This window comes from Dipodomys spectabilis, unplaced genomic scaffold (genome assembly GCF_019054845.1).
Source record: "Dipodomys spectabilis isolate Male_0828 unplaced genomic scaffold, ASM1905484v1 ptg000152l, whole genome shotgun sequence".
In the NCBI taxonomy this organism is placed as follows: domain Eukaryota; kingdom Metazoa; phylum Chordata; class Mammalia; order Rodentia; family Heteromyidae; genus Dipodomys; species Dipodomys spectabilis.
In genome coordinates, this window is record NW_024870829.1 from 5,336,513 (window position 1) to 5,351,848 (window position 15,336).

Genomic DNA, 15,336 nt, shown 5'->3' on the forward strand with positions numbered 1-15,336 from the left:
CTCAGCTCTTCAGCTCAAGGCTACCACTGTACCATTTGAGCCACAGTGCCATTTCTGGTTTTAAGGCAGATTATTGGAGATAAGAGTCTCACAGACTTTTCTGCCCAGGCTGGCTTTCAACAACGATGCTCAGATCTCATACTCCTGTGTAGCGAGGATTACAGGCATGAACTACCAAAGTCCAGATCCAGGTGAATTTTTAAAAAACAAGCTTATTGAAACGTCTAGCTTTTTCCAGTAAACAATCTTATTTTTTTTTCAGAATTTACTTATAACTGAGTAATTTTTAGATGTAACGGTGATTTTTTTGTTTGTTTGTTTTTGGTCCGGTCATGGGGCCTAAACTCTGGGACTGAGCACTGTCCCTCAGCTCTTCAGCTCAAGGCTAGTGCCATACCACTTGAGCCACCTTCGCCACTTCCGGCTTTTTACTTTTTGCTTATGTGGTGCTGAGGAGTCGAAACCAGGGCCTCAGGCATGCAAGGCAAGCGCTATACCACTGAGCCAACTTCCCAGCCCATAACCCTGAATTTTTTTATAGAATCAAATATAATTCTATTACTCAGTATTTCACAAAAATCCACTGTAATTGACTTTCCCCAAAAGAAATTATTACATACTATCTCACACACTATAATCATTGCATTCTAAATAGTTTGGACCATTTCATATAAATTCTAGGTGCTATTTTATATTATAAATTCACATCTGTGGTTTTAAACTAAGAAGAAAAGATTTTAGAGGTAAAATCACATATGAATATGTAGTGTGGCTCAATTAAACCAAAAATTGTGAATTCATACAGACAAAATTATTTTCTTTCCACTAAATACGTTGAAGTAATACCATTGGAAATATTGAGGCAGGAAGTGGCAGAATTCAAATCTCATCAAACAATGTCTCTCTTATTCTGCTAACCCCTGCACTAAGAAGATGTCCCTTTTCCCAGTTGTCACAAAACTTGCAGTGTCTCTCTTAGAATTCTATTTGGAAAAGTTCTAAATCACTGATTCTTTTTTTTGTATTTTCTGTTATATAAAACAAAATATAGGCACAAAACAATTGAAATAAAATGCACACATATGTTGAAGTCATCACAGCTGGAAAAACAACCAACAAATTGGAACTTCCCCAGAGCAAAAACATGTTGTGCCCAGTTTATTTTTTAAATTACAAAACCTTCAAACATACGTTAATTTAAGTAGAGCTATAACTGTCTCTCAGAAATAAGGTTGTGTTAATTTGTAATTAAATTCATATGGATCAACCTAATATAGAAAATCCCTTGAATGGATCAAATTGTTTAAAACAAATGAAGCTGTATATAAAGTAAGATCTGCACATATTTAAAAGAAAAAATGCTACAGTATTAAATCCCAAAAATCATAACATTCTTAAAAATTCGGAAATGCAATTAGTAATTCCAAAATATCCATAATGAGAGCTAAATACTACTGACTTAACAAGAACAAAATGTGCAAATAATAGAATCTGAGCAGTGTACATGAGTGTACATAATTTAAAAATACTCCAAATTATACTGTTTTTAGAAGGTTGAATGTGGATTATCTAAAGGAAAACATCAGCACATTATATAAATGAAATTAAAAATCTCATGAAAAGAGAGAAGAGTAGTAGTTTCTGGAAAATAATATTTTAATAAATGGTGGTCAAAATCTAGTACTGACTAAATTGTATACCTAATTAATTAGATCCAAAGAAGACCCAAGTTACTCGAGCTGATTTGAAACTGTGGCAAAGTAGTAGAATACAACTGTAACATTATTATGGATGTTGACTCTGGCATGGAATTCAGTTCCTCTTTGATCTGACAAATGAATATATGAAAGAACATAACTTCTCCAACTAAATATCAAGACCTAACTAAACATATAACTAGAAAAGTCATCATGCAATCCGTATTGCAACTGGAATAAAAAGAAAAATCAGTCATACTGATTTTGTATTTATTTTATATGTTGGCTTTTTTCAAAAATTATATCCTTTGTCTTGCTTTTTTAAACATTGTGTTAAATGATTTATATCTTGGTAACTAATTTTGGATGCCTCCTTAATATTTGTTCTGGGTTTAATATCTCACTTCAGTTCCTAACCCATGAAATCTTGTTGTTTACAAAACAAATGCTAATAACCACTGTTTTTAATACACAAAATCTCATAAGCATGATTTCAGGAAGCATAGGTTAACATTTTGATATCATGGTCTCATGACTGATGAGGCCTATTGCATGAGTAAAGTTGTACCTACATTCCTCAGCCTAAATTTAGCCACTTTAAAAAAATGTTTATACCTTTATCTGTCACCCATCAGAGGTTAAACCAGAATATAGACTCTAAGGAAAATCATAAGGTAAGAATTGAGCTCTTCTGGATATAAAGTAAACCAAAATGCAGGATAGAGTAACTCATTCGACTAAAGTCAACTTATTTCTCTAAAACATGTTAAGCATTCCCTTACAATGTGTATTATTCTCAAGAAGGGACTGAAGAATGTGAGAAGAGGACTAAGCAAGTATTGTCTTCAAATATACATAATTTAGATTTACCTCTTTATTTCGTTACAGGAATTTTTGATAAAAACTGTTTGAATAATTGATTTCCTGGTCAGGTATAATATACTCGAGTTACATATACCAAACCGCATTCAGAAAATGGTACATAGTAATTGAGTAGAAAAATATTCTATAAATAACAAAAAGTATATACCTATAGGATAATATTTTGAAGAGTCAATTGGAAATATTCTAATATAATAATTTGAACAATTTCACATTGACAATAATTATCTAGAATACTTTAATGCTAATTGCACAAGATTGTCCTTCTAAATGAGCAAAACCTATTTCTCCTTTTACTTTATCAGGAAAATATCTAAGCTAAAAATGGAAAATAACATATGAATCTATAACAACTGGAATGAATTTTACTTTTTATTAGCAAATATTAATTTCACAAAAGTATTTTATTGTGTTATACACATATGTCCACATAATGTAGCTTGTTAAATTTTATTCCTTTTATTAATTTTATTATCCTATTTTTATGCTTGTATTTTATTATGTCACCATACTAACTTATGAAATATTTGAACATATTTACTCCACAATATTTCTCTTCATCTCATCTCTTACTTTTTTCCAAACTTAATCAGTTCCATCTTTACACGTGGGTCATTCATTTTATTTTCTTGGTCTAGAGTCTGCATATGAGAAATCTAATATTTGTTTTTCACAGTATCGCTAATTGCTTTAATATGAAGGTTTCCAATTCTATTTTCTTGAAGATGATATGATTTCATAATTATGTGTGGCTAAATAGTATATCATTGTGTGTGTGTGTATATATATATATATATGTTACAGATTCTCTCTTCAATGAGTGATTAAGAAACATGTAGTTAATTCTGTAGTTATTTATGCTTTTTTATGTGGGAGAAGGAAGGATGGAAATAACGATGTTTGGAATAAGAAACATGCTCTTTAGACAGGCACTCTACTATAAGGATACAGGTGGACCCGTTGCAACAATGTTGCAACAAGTTGTCATGTTGAAAACGAACTTTACAACATTGGTGCAGGGTGGGGAGGACTGGGTGAGGGGTGGGGAGAGGTGGGAAGGGATGAGAAGGGGAAACAAAGGAGGAGGCTACAATGCTTGATAAGAAATATATTCATTATCTTGCCCATCTAAGTGTAACCCCTCTATACAGCATTTTCACAATAAAAAATAAATAAAAATTTTAAAAAAAGAAACATCTCTCATCTGCTCTTTCATCAGTATTTCAATAATGCATTGTATTTAAAAATAAAACATAATTACATTTTCAAAGGTTTTCTTTTTCAGTATATATATATATATATATATATATAATTTTTATTACAATGTTACCTTTAGTATGTCATGTGAGTATGGGGATGTATGTGAGCATGAAAATCTAGGCATGTTTGTACATGCAGCTGACTCAAAGGAAACTGGGCGTATGTGAGATACAGGATTCAAATGAAAGTTTGAGACCTGTAAGTTGCTAAATTGATGTATATGTCCAGTTTGTGGAGTGTGATTTCAAGATCACATTTGGGTAGGTTTTATACCAAGTAAGTAGATGTTTCTAATCCAAAATCATAAGGAATAAAACAACAACTCTGTTTCATAATCATTCAGTCTTAGTACTCCAGACATTGTAATAAGTGGATAAAATGATTGAAAGTATGGTGGGTCAGTAGTAAGCCTTTAGACACTCTACATTTTCCCCAAAATCTTCAGATGTACTCTTTGGATATAAATTAAAAGTATATTTATCAACATATAGATATAATATGATCTTATATATGTAAATATATGTATATATTATAAGTACATCATATATTTACTTATATTTTAAATGTTTATCACAAATATTGATTTATATCTAAATGTAATTCATCTCATCATAGACACATAGACAGACAGACAGACAGACAGACTGACAGGCAGACAGACGGACAGACAGATAGACAGACAGATAGATAGATAGATAGATAGATAAATAGATAGATAGATAGATAGATAGATAGATAGATAGACAGATAGACAGATAGACAGATAGACAGATAGACAGATAGACAGATAGACAGATAGACAGATAGATAGATAGATAGATAGATAGATAGATAGATAGATAGATAGATAGATAGATAGATAGATAGATAGATAGATAGATAGATAGATAGATAGACAGATAGATAGATAGATAGATAGACAGATAGATAGATAGATGGATGGATGGTCAGTCGTGGGGCTTGAACTATGGGCTTAGGTGCTGTCCAAGTACTCTTCAGATCAAGGCAAGAGCTCTACCGCTTACCGCTTGAGACGTAGCGCTATTTCCAGTTTTCTGGTAGTTTATTGGCGACAAGAATCTCATGGATTTTCCTGCCTGAGCTGGCATTGAACTATGATCCTCAGATCTCAGCCTCCTGAATAGCTAGGATTATAGGCATGAGCCACGGGCACCCGACTATACTTTTATCTGAGATTTGTTAGTGGAACAAAAGGTACAGAAACTATTATTCTTATCATGAAAGGACTTCACACTGACAGGTATAATTACAAGAAGAAAAACAATAATTATTCACAGTTGCACAAAAATACCTTAGGTGCCTAGCAAGACAGCATGCGTTTCCAGAAAATGCATGTGGTGTGAGCAGTTTGCAACCCAAGCGACAGTGGAAGATATTGGACCCTAAAAAAACCTGACAATTGCGTAAACACAACCCTCTATGACATATTTAGCAAGGCCTATCTTAGAGATTCTTTTTAGGGACATGATGAAAAAATTTATAGTTTAGTTGCGATTACAGAACTCTTTTACACATATCACTCAACCATTAACTATATTTAACATAGTTCCTATTGCTCTAACTTATATTTTCTTGGCTCAGTAAACTGTTTTTTGTTTGTGACAAATTAGCTGTTCAAAAACATAGACATGGGTTTTTAATATTTTTGAAATTACTGTCTGTATAGTGTTGTATGAGATTAGCTTCTCTTTACCATATCAGGAATAAACTTAATCTGATTCAAACTTGGAAAAAGCTAGCTTGTTCTCTCTCCTAGAAAACCATCTATATAAACTTCTTTACATGTAAACAGACCCTCATTTACTTGCAAAAGTCTGTCAGTGAGTCAAACCTAACTCACCCAAATGAGGTGAATTCTTTTCTCATGCTTCCTTTACATTAAAAATGGTAAGAACTGTTCAGTAATGTGCATACTTTTTAGTATGAAGTGTGACTCCCATTTTAAATAATATAAATCAATTAGAGGAATTAGTTTAAGATGTGAAAGAGCCTTAAAAAGAGTCTTGGACCTTGAAAATTTTCCTGGGTATGAATTTTTGGAGAAATATCCCTTTTCAAAGACAAAGGACCCATTTTTAAAAAAAATATTGTTCTGGTACTGGGGTTTGAACTCCTGGCCTTGACCTCTATCTGGGCTTTAATTCTCAATGTTTGCTCTACACCACCTGAGCCACACCTTCACTTCTTCCATTTACCACAAGTGGAGAAAAGAATCTCTTAGGTTTATCTACCTGGAATAGCTTCGAATTGCAATTGTCAAATTTGAACCTACCAACTATCTAGGTGTAAGCCACTGGTGCTGTGCTAGAACTCACTTCTTAAGAATAAAAAAAAATCACAAAAAGAGGAGAAAAAAACATTTGTTCAATTATTTATGTGTTGTCTGATAAACCTAATCACTTGCTACTGGAAGAGAAAAAGAGAAAAGTTAGAGATGAATATGCAGGAGAGAGACACAAAGAAAGAAGAGAGGAAGGGAGGTTAAATGAGGGGAAGGGAGTGGAAGGGAGGATACGAGAGGACCAGGTAGCTGAGTAGAATTGTCTACTCCTCACTTAGGTTTTGTTGGACAATCAGTACCTTTGCATTTATGTAGCCAAAGCTATTATGTTTGGTATTAGTAAGCTGGGATATAAAATACCAGTTTACGGGTAATAACCTATAAGTGTGCTTCTGTCTGCACCAAGGAAGCCAGAGTTAGGTTACTGTCAGAGAGAAGGCAAGAGGAAGCAATTTAAGTGATTCTGAGAAACAATAATTGACATGCCAGGAATGCTCCCTTGTATGGTGAAATCAAGCATCAATCTTGTTCCCTGCTCCAGTCTTCCTCTCAACAAGAAAAGCAGAAACAGAAGAAGAAGGAGATATCTGAGTAATGATCATCACTCTGTTTACCCTTATCCCTTGGTTTCAAAAAAAATAAAGTGAAAGGAGACTTAACCTGAACTATTGGGGAAAATGGGAGGAAAAATTTCAGTCTAACTTATTGTGAAACTTTTAAAATAATTGGAGCAGCATTTCAAATACTGAAATAAAACTTTTTAAATTATTAACAGAAAGTAATTTGAAATTTATCGAAAATTTAGAAGACTACAGGGCTCACTACATTGTGTAAACTGAAAATTAAAACTGATTCCTGCTTCTATTATCAGAAATTGAAGATCGTCCCTAAACTTCCAATACTAGGTAAATTACCCTTGATATTCACTTATACTGTGTGAATATAATTCAGAAAATATGACTTTAAATTTAGACTTCTGAAATGCCAAGCGATGGGAATTCATGATAGATAACATAATGCTAAGAGCATGGAAATTATTTCCCTTCCAACTTCAGTGTGTAGAGAATAAAAATGCTCTATTGGATGGCCCTGAAAGTCCAATTCTAAATTTAGGACAGAAGGTGAATAGTAAAGGAGATCTATCTTAGCCATTCTGCGATTAGTTTTGTGGAGAAATATACTCATTTATGTAGGTCAAACCTGGAAGAGAGGATGTGGCAAGCCCATAGCCAAATGCCAAAGTAGAGATGTCTAACAAAATACCATGAATTTGAAACAAGTCTTAAAAGGGGATCTGGGCTAAAAGGGAGTAGAGTAGAAGAATGGAGAGGGAAATGGTGGACTAATACATTCATAACATTCAATGTACACGTCAGAATATAAGTAGGAAACATGAAGGGATAGGTGGGTTTGGGGTAAGGGAAGGAAGAAAAATGTGAAGTTTGACAATGATCCAGATGCACTGTATATTGAAATGCACATACACTCTATTCAACACTGGCATGATGAAGCAAAACCCCTCTGCACAACTAGCTAAACATAAATTTTTTGAAGTTTTAATATTCAGAGACCAGAAGCATAAACCTTTCGAGATTAATAAGAAGAGAATTGGCATATTGTTGAGGCTTGTTTCCCTTTCAATATACAAAATTTAGCGTGTCAAGTCTGCTGAAAATATAAATTTTATTTTGCCTATTCTTTTATGCAAATTGCTTAAAATGTAGAGAACCAAATTCCAATATCCCTTCATTTCCAATTAAAAAAATCTTATGCACCTTTAAGTTTCTCAGTTATTTCTAAATACCTTAATGCAATGCATTATTGGAACTAATTTGATTCCATATTTAAATTTATTGTTTTGCTGTTGTTGTGAAAGTACTGCACAAAGGGGTTTCAATTACATGGGCAAGATAATGACTACATTTCTTATCAAGCATGGTAGCTTCCTCCTTTGTTTCCCCTTCCCATAACTTCCTGTCCTCTCCCCACTCCCCAACCAATCCTTCCCCCCACCAAAATTTTAAAGTTTGTTTTCTACATAATGACTTGTACATCTCATTGTTGTAATGGTCAAACTGTATCCCTATTATTTAAACGATTTGCTTTTTCCCTTCCCCTTCACAAATTATAACAACATCAAGTACAGTGAAAGCAGGGTTTTTTACAGTGTGGGGAGGGACATACAAAGCAAAAAAGAAATAATCTTATAAATGTGTTAGAAACAATCGCATTACAGGAAAAATAAACAATTGAATATATATCTTAGGTTTCATTTCCCTAACATCAACTTGTCTGACAGTTTCTGTTTGTCTCAGACATAGACTAGTTATTGCAAATAAGGGAAAACATGGCACTTAATGTTTCTTTGGGCCTGGCTTACATCACTTAATATATTTTTTTCCTAATCTTTCCATTTCCTAACAAATGGAGCAATGTCATTCTTTCTGATGGAGACATAGAATTCCAGTGTGTACATTTACCACATTTTCGTGATCTACTCATCTACTAAGGGTCATCTGGGTTGATTCGATATATTAGCTATAAACATAGTTGTGCTAGAAGCTCTAGTGTGGTCTTGTTTGTGAACATTTGGGTAAATACCCAAAGTGGGATTGGTGGGTCATAGGGGAGCTCTATGTGAAGACTTTTGAGGAACCTCAATAATTAATTCCAAACTGGCCGAACAAGTTTAGACTCCCATCAACAATACATTAATGTTCCTTTCTTACCACATCCCTTCCAGCATCTGTTGTTATTAGAGTTCTTGAATTTTGCTATTCTAACTGGCATGACGTGGTATCTCAATGTTGTTTTGATTTATATTTCTTGTATGACTCGGGAGGTTGAGCATTTCTTCATTTGTCTACTGACCATCCTTCTTTCTTCTTTAGAGAACATTCTCTTTAAGTCTTTAGCCCACTTATTTATCTTCTTTGAAGATTTTTTTGGGGGGATTTAATTTTTGAGTTACAGGTATATTTTAGATAAGAGACCCTTGTCCATTTTATGGCTAGTGAAGACCTTCTCCCAACCCGTAGGCTTTCTATTAATCTTGCTAGCTATGTCCTTTCCCATGCAGAAGCTCTGCAATTTTATGCAATCCCATTTGTCCAACTTTTCTTTGATTTGTTGTGTTTCCAGGTCTCTACTAAGAAAATTTCAGCCTGTGCCAACAAGACTTAGGTTTTCTCCTATTCCATCCTGTAATGTATTCAGAGTGTCTGCTTTGACTCTGAGGTCTTTGATCCATTTGGAGTTGATTCTGGTTCAGGGTGATACATATGTATCTTGCTTTAGTGTTCTACAAGTTGTTTACCAATTTTGCCAGCACCAATTACTGAAGAAGCTGTATTTCTTCCATTCTATTTTTTAGCTCCCTTATCGAAGATTAGATGGCTATAGTTCTGTAGGTTCATTTCTGGGTTTTCAATTCTATTCCATTGGTCCTGAGGTCTTTCTTGTGCCAGTACCAAGCTGTTTTGATTACTATGGCTATGTAGTTGAATTTGAATTTGTATTGATATTCTTCCAGCACTGTTCTTTCTGTTAAGGATCATTTTTTGCTATTCAGTGTCTTTTATTGTTCCATATGAATTTTTTGATTGCCTGTTCTATTTCCTTGAAGAATGAAGTTGGAATATTGATAGGAATCACCTTGAATTTGTAGATAGTCTTCGGAAATATTGCCATTTTCACGATGTTGATCTTTCCAATCCAGAAGCATGGGAGTTTTTGCTACACTCTAAGTTCAGTTTTGATTTCTTTTTTCAGTTTTTTAAACTTTTCATCATAGATACCCTTCACTTCTTTGGCTAATTCCTAGGTATTTTATTTTTTGTGGAGCTATTACGAATGGAGTTGCTTTCCTAATTTCAGCCACACTTTTCTTACTGTTGGCATACAGAAAAGCTATTGATTTTTGAGGATTAATTTTACACCCTGCTACTTTGCCAAAGTTTTGAATCAGCTTGAGTAATTTTGGAGTGGACTCTGTGCGATTCTTTAATTACAAGAACATTTCATCTGCAAAGAGGGAGAGTTTTACTTCTTCTTTCCCTATTTGGATCCCTTTTATATTTTCACCTTGTTTTATTGTTGTAGTTAGTCATTCAAATACTAGATTGAAGAGAAGTGGAGAGAGTGGGTGTCCTTGTCTCATTCCTGAGTAAGAGAAAATAGCTTTAGTATTTCACCATTAAGTAAAATGATGGCTATAGGTTTGTCATATACAGCCTTTATTGTATTGAGGAATGTTCCATGGATTCCTAATTTTTCCAGAACCTTCATAATAAAGGGGTGTTGGATCTTGTCGAATGCTTTTTCTGCATCTATTGAGACAACCGTGTGGTTTTTATCCTTGCTGCTGCTGATGTGATGAATTATATTAATTGATTTGCATATATTAAACCAGCTTTGCATCCCTGAAAGGAATCCTGTTTGACCCTGATGTATGATTTTTTGGATGAATTGTTGAAGTCAAGTGGCCAAAAATTTGTTGAGAAACTTTGCATCAATGTTCATAAACGAAATGGGTCTATAGTTCTCTTTCCTTGATGAGGCCCTTCATGGTTTTGGGATGTGTGTTATGATGGCCTCATAGAATGAGTTCATTAGTGAACTTTCTCTTTCAGTTTCATTGAAGAGTTGGAGGAGTATTGGTGTGATCTCTGCTTTGAAGGCCTTATAGAATTCTGCTGTAAAACCATTTCGTCCTGGGCTTTTCTTACATGGGAGGTCTCTTATTGCTGGTTCTATTTCAATGCTTGGTATAGGCCTTTTAAGATAGTTTGACTCATCTTGGCTTAGTTTCGGCATGTCAGTATTTGCTAGGATAAGGTCCATTTCTGCCAAGCTCTCAAACTTATTAGTTTAAAGGTTTTAGAAGCATTCCCTTATAATGTTCTGAATCTTAGTTGTTTCTCTGATATTTCCATTCTTATCTCTGAGTTTATTTGGGTGTGTTCTCTTCTTTTTCTGATAAGTTTGCTAAACATCTGTCAATTTTGTTAAATGTTTTGAAGACTCAACTCTTTGGTTTCTTGATTCTTTCTATTTTCTTTTTACATTCCAATTCATTTAATTATGATTTAATTTTAATTATTTATTTGCATCTACTGGATTGTGTTTATCTTGCTGCTCTTTTTCAAGGAGGCTCAGATGTCTTATTAAATTGGTTTCACATCTCTCCAATTTGTTGATGTAGGAACGCAGAGGTATAAACTTGCCTTTGAATACTGTGTTTTCTGTGTCCCAGCGGACACAGCAAATTGGTGTGTTCATTTTTGTTGAATATCATGAACATTTGAATTTCCTTTCTAATCTCTTCCATGACCCACTTGTGATTCAGTAGTGTGTTGTTCAGGACCCATGTATTACATGACTTTTTTTGGTGGCTTTTGGTGTTGAGTTCTAATTTTATTCCCTTGTGGTCTGAGAGAATGCAAGGTATAACTTCAATGTTTCTGAATTTGGACATGTTTGCTTTGTGGCCTAAAATGTGGTCTATTTTGGAAAATGTTCCATGTGCTGTGGAGAAAAACGTATTGTCTAATGCTGCTGGGTGAAATATTCAGTAGATGTCTGTTAAATCTACTTGGTTTATGCAGTTTTTTATATCTGCGGTTTCTCTATTGAGTTTTTGCGAAATTCAGCTATCTAGTGGGGAAAGTTCTGTGTTAAAGTCCCCAACAATTAATGTCTTTGGATCTATGTGGGATTTGAGGGAAAATAGTGTTTCTTGGATAAATTTGGGTGCTCCGTTTTTTGGCAAATAGATATTTAGAATTGTAATATCCTCCTGAAGGGGTAATCCCTTAATTAGTATGTACCGAACTTTTCACTAATATTAATTAAAAGTCTATTTTATCTGATATTAGGATTGCAACTCCTTCTTGTTTATGGGGACCATTTGCTTGGTAGATTTTGTTCTAGCCTTTATAATTGAAAATGTTTGTTTTTGTGGCCAAGATGTGAATCCTGAAGGCAGTAGATAGAAGGATCTTGCTTTTTAATCCAAGTAGACACACTTTGTTGCTTAATTGGAGAATTAAGTCCGTTAATGTTGAGAGATAGAACTCAGAGGTATTTGGGAGTTCCTGCCATTTTATCCAACTTGTTAGGGGCTGCCGCAACTGTATTCTTATGGTTCTTGGATTCTCAGTTTGGGTGCTGTTTCTTGGCCTTTATTGTGGTCTTGTTGGTTTTCTCTGTGTAGGACATCTTTAAGATTCTTTTGTAGGGCTGGTTTGGTAGAGATATATAGTTTCAATTTTTCTTTGCCATGGAAGTGTTTTATTTGACCTCCGATTATTAAGGAGAGTATAGCTGGGTAAATTATTCTTGGTTGACCCGTGTTTGTCTTTACGGCATGGCTTACATCATTCTAGGCTCTTCTTGCTTTGATTGTCTCTGCTGAGAAATCTGAGGTGATTCTAATTGGTTTCCCTTTACAGGTGATTGATCTTTTCTCCATGACAACTTTAAGGATCTTTTCCTGGGTCTGAATTGATCCTGTGCATATTATAATGTGACAATGGGATATCCTGTTCTGGTCTGGTCTATTGGGAGTTCTAAAAGCTTCTTGTATCTGAATAGGCCTAACTTTATGCATGTTTGGGATGTTCTCTCCTAGGATCTTGTTAAACAAATTTCCTAGACCATTGACTTCTGGCTCTAGGTGCTGCTCTACACACATTTTCCTCAGATTAGGCCTTGTAATGGTGTCTTCCAAGGGTTGAATGTTGAATAGATCTATCATATTTCTTGGATTTGTCTTGGATGGTTGTATGTTCTTTTTCTATAATATCTAGGCTGTCTTCTATCCTCAGGATTCAGTCTTCTGCATGATCTATCCCACTATCCAGACTTTCTACTTTTTTTTATTTCCTTATAGTTGTTGGGCTTTTATGGCTTCAAATTCTTTGTTGGATCTTTGTTTTAGATCTTGTATGAAATTCTTTACTTCCTTAATTTAGTGTTCAGTGTTTATTCTCAAAAAACTTAGTTGATTAGTTATGGTTTCCTTGGGCTCCCATTTCTTCTGTTGGGATCCATTCAGCATTCCCTTTGTGGACTCCCTGACTTCTTTCAGCTCTCTGTTTATGGATTGCATGAATGCCTCTAGTGATCTCTGTCTATTCTCATCCCGCTTTCTCATTTTTCTGTATTACTCTTTGATTAGCTTCCTCACCTTCATGCAATTCCTGTAGTTCTCTTTGATTGATCTCAGCCTGCTCACACAATTCCTTTATTTCTTTTTGAGTGTAGTCAAACTGCTCAGGCAATTCCTTTATGTATCTTTGAGTAGCTTCCTCACGCCCATGAGCTTCCTGTTTTGATCTTTGGTTTGCCTCCTCTCTCTCCCTATCATGATCACACAGAGTCCATTGCAGGTTTTCAATGTTTTCATTTACCATGTTTACCATTAGTGTTTGTAGAGCTTTTTGGGAGCTCTCTTCTGGATTATTCATTATCTGTTCTGTCCACTGATTATCATGAGTGGAGTTAAATGTATATGTAGAGTCCAGTTTTCTGAGGATTCACTCATCTGCCTAGGAATTCATGCTGGCTGTTGGAAAAAGAGCTCAAGTAAAGATGCCATTTAAAGCCTTATAACTTTACTCTTTACCAGGGTATTCTCTTGCTACTTTGGTTGTTGAGAGTGTCTACAAGACTAAGAATTCCGTGAGAAGAAGGGAAACACCATATGACTTATACCCAATTGACTTGCTATCACTTGTACAGCATTTTGTAAGTCAAATCTCTCTAAAACTACCAGTTTTAAGAGATAAGAGGAGTGGTAAAAGAACTCTTAGAGACAAATACATCTTCAACACATATTGTTCCAAGTATTCCGTTTAGGCATATTCAATAACTGGTGAAACTTATGTTGGCTGTAATTATGTGTCTTTCTCCATGTGTGCATGTATACATGTGTATATGTATGTGTGTGAATAGTAACATATATGTGTACATTATGGCTTATATCATCATTTATTCTTTGCTAATAAATAAAGTAAGGAATCCCTAAAGTTTTAACAGAAACTGTGTAGTTAAAGTCTTAACTCTTCACTCTGCTTCTTTACACAAAGACTTTGCAAGTTCTCATTAATAAAGTTTCCATAAACTCTGAAATGTACATACTTAATGCTTAATGTCTGCTACCATAAATCTTAAATACTTTATAGAAAAGTTTTATACTTGCCAAATAGTCCTATTTTTTGGCATATATAAGCAAAATCCCCAAAGTAAGCATATTTAAAACATTAAAACTTTTAACAAACCTTAACACTTTCTGCAGTGTTCATTTTGACAGGTGCCTTGTATAGAATAATTGAATTTCTCCTCCTACACATCTCTTGAACAATAAATATCCAGAATTATTTTGTTTTTGGCATGTCTATCTTGATTTTATTCTTAAATGTGTGCTTATGTAAGAAATACATGATTTTAAAATTTCACAACAATTCTTTTGAACTTACTTTTTGTTGAATTGTCTAGTTTAATAAAATCAATAAAAATTATACTTTATATATAAAAAATGTTTTATGCTCAATTTAGCATCACATACACTAACATTGGAACAATACAGAGAAGATTAGCACACCCCAGGCGCAAGGATGACATAAAAATTCGTGGAGCGTTCCATATTTTTTACAACAGATGCTGAAAGGTATGTGGCCACAAGGGAACCGTATTGCATTCTTGGTGGGAGTGTAAACTTGTTCAACTACTTTGGAAAGTAGTATGGAGTTTCCTCAAAAGACTCCACATAAACTCCTCTATGACACAGTAATTCCACTTCTGGGGATTTACCCAAATGATCATAAACAAGACCATACTAAAACTACCAGCACAACTATGGTTATTGCAACATTATTTACGATAGCTAAGATATGGAATCAACCCAGATGCCCCATTAGATGAATGGATCAAGAAAATGTGGTATATATACACAATGGAATTCTATGTCTCCATCAGAAAGAATGACATCTCCCAATTTGATAGGAAATGGAAAGACTTGGAAAAAAATTATTTTGTAAAGTAAGCCAAGTCCAAATAAATATAGGTCCCATGATTTCCCTTATTTTCAATAACGAAAATATGTCTTGGATAAGCTGAAAAGTTCAAAAGATATGTGCATATATCCAGATAAGATGATGTTAAAGAAATTGAACCCCAAGATAGGGACACAAG

At 34.2% G+C, this 15,336-nt stretch overlaps 1 non-coding gene across 1 annotated transcript; it reads left to right on the plus strand.

The window, feature by feature from the left end:
- The first annotated feature begins 14,687 nt into the window (after positions 1 to 14,687).
- LOC122118441 lies at positions 14,688 to 14,794 on the plus strand. Its single transcript, XR_006149364.1, has one exon. It is a non-coding gene; the product is annotated as a U6 spliceosomal RNA (small nuclear RNA).
- The last annotated feature ends 542 nt before the right edge of the window (positions 14,795 to 15,336 follow it).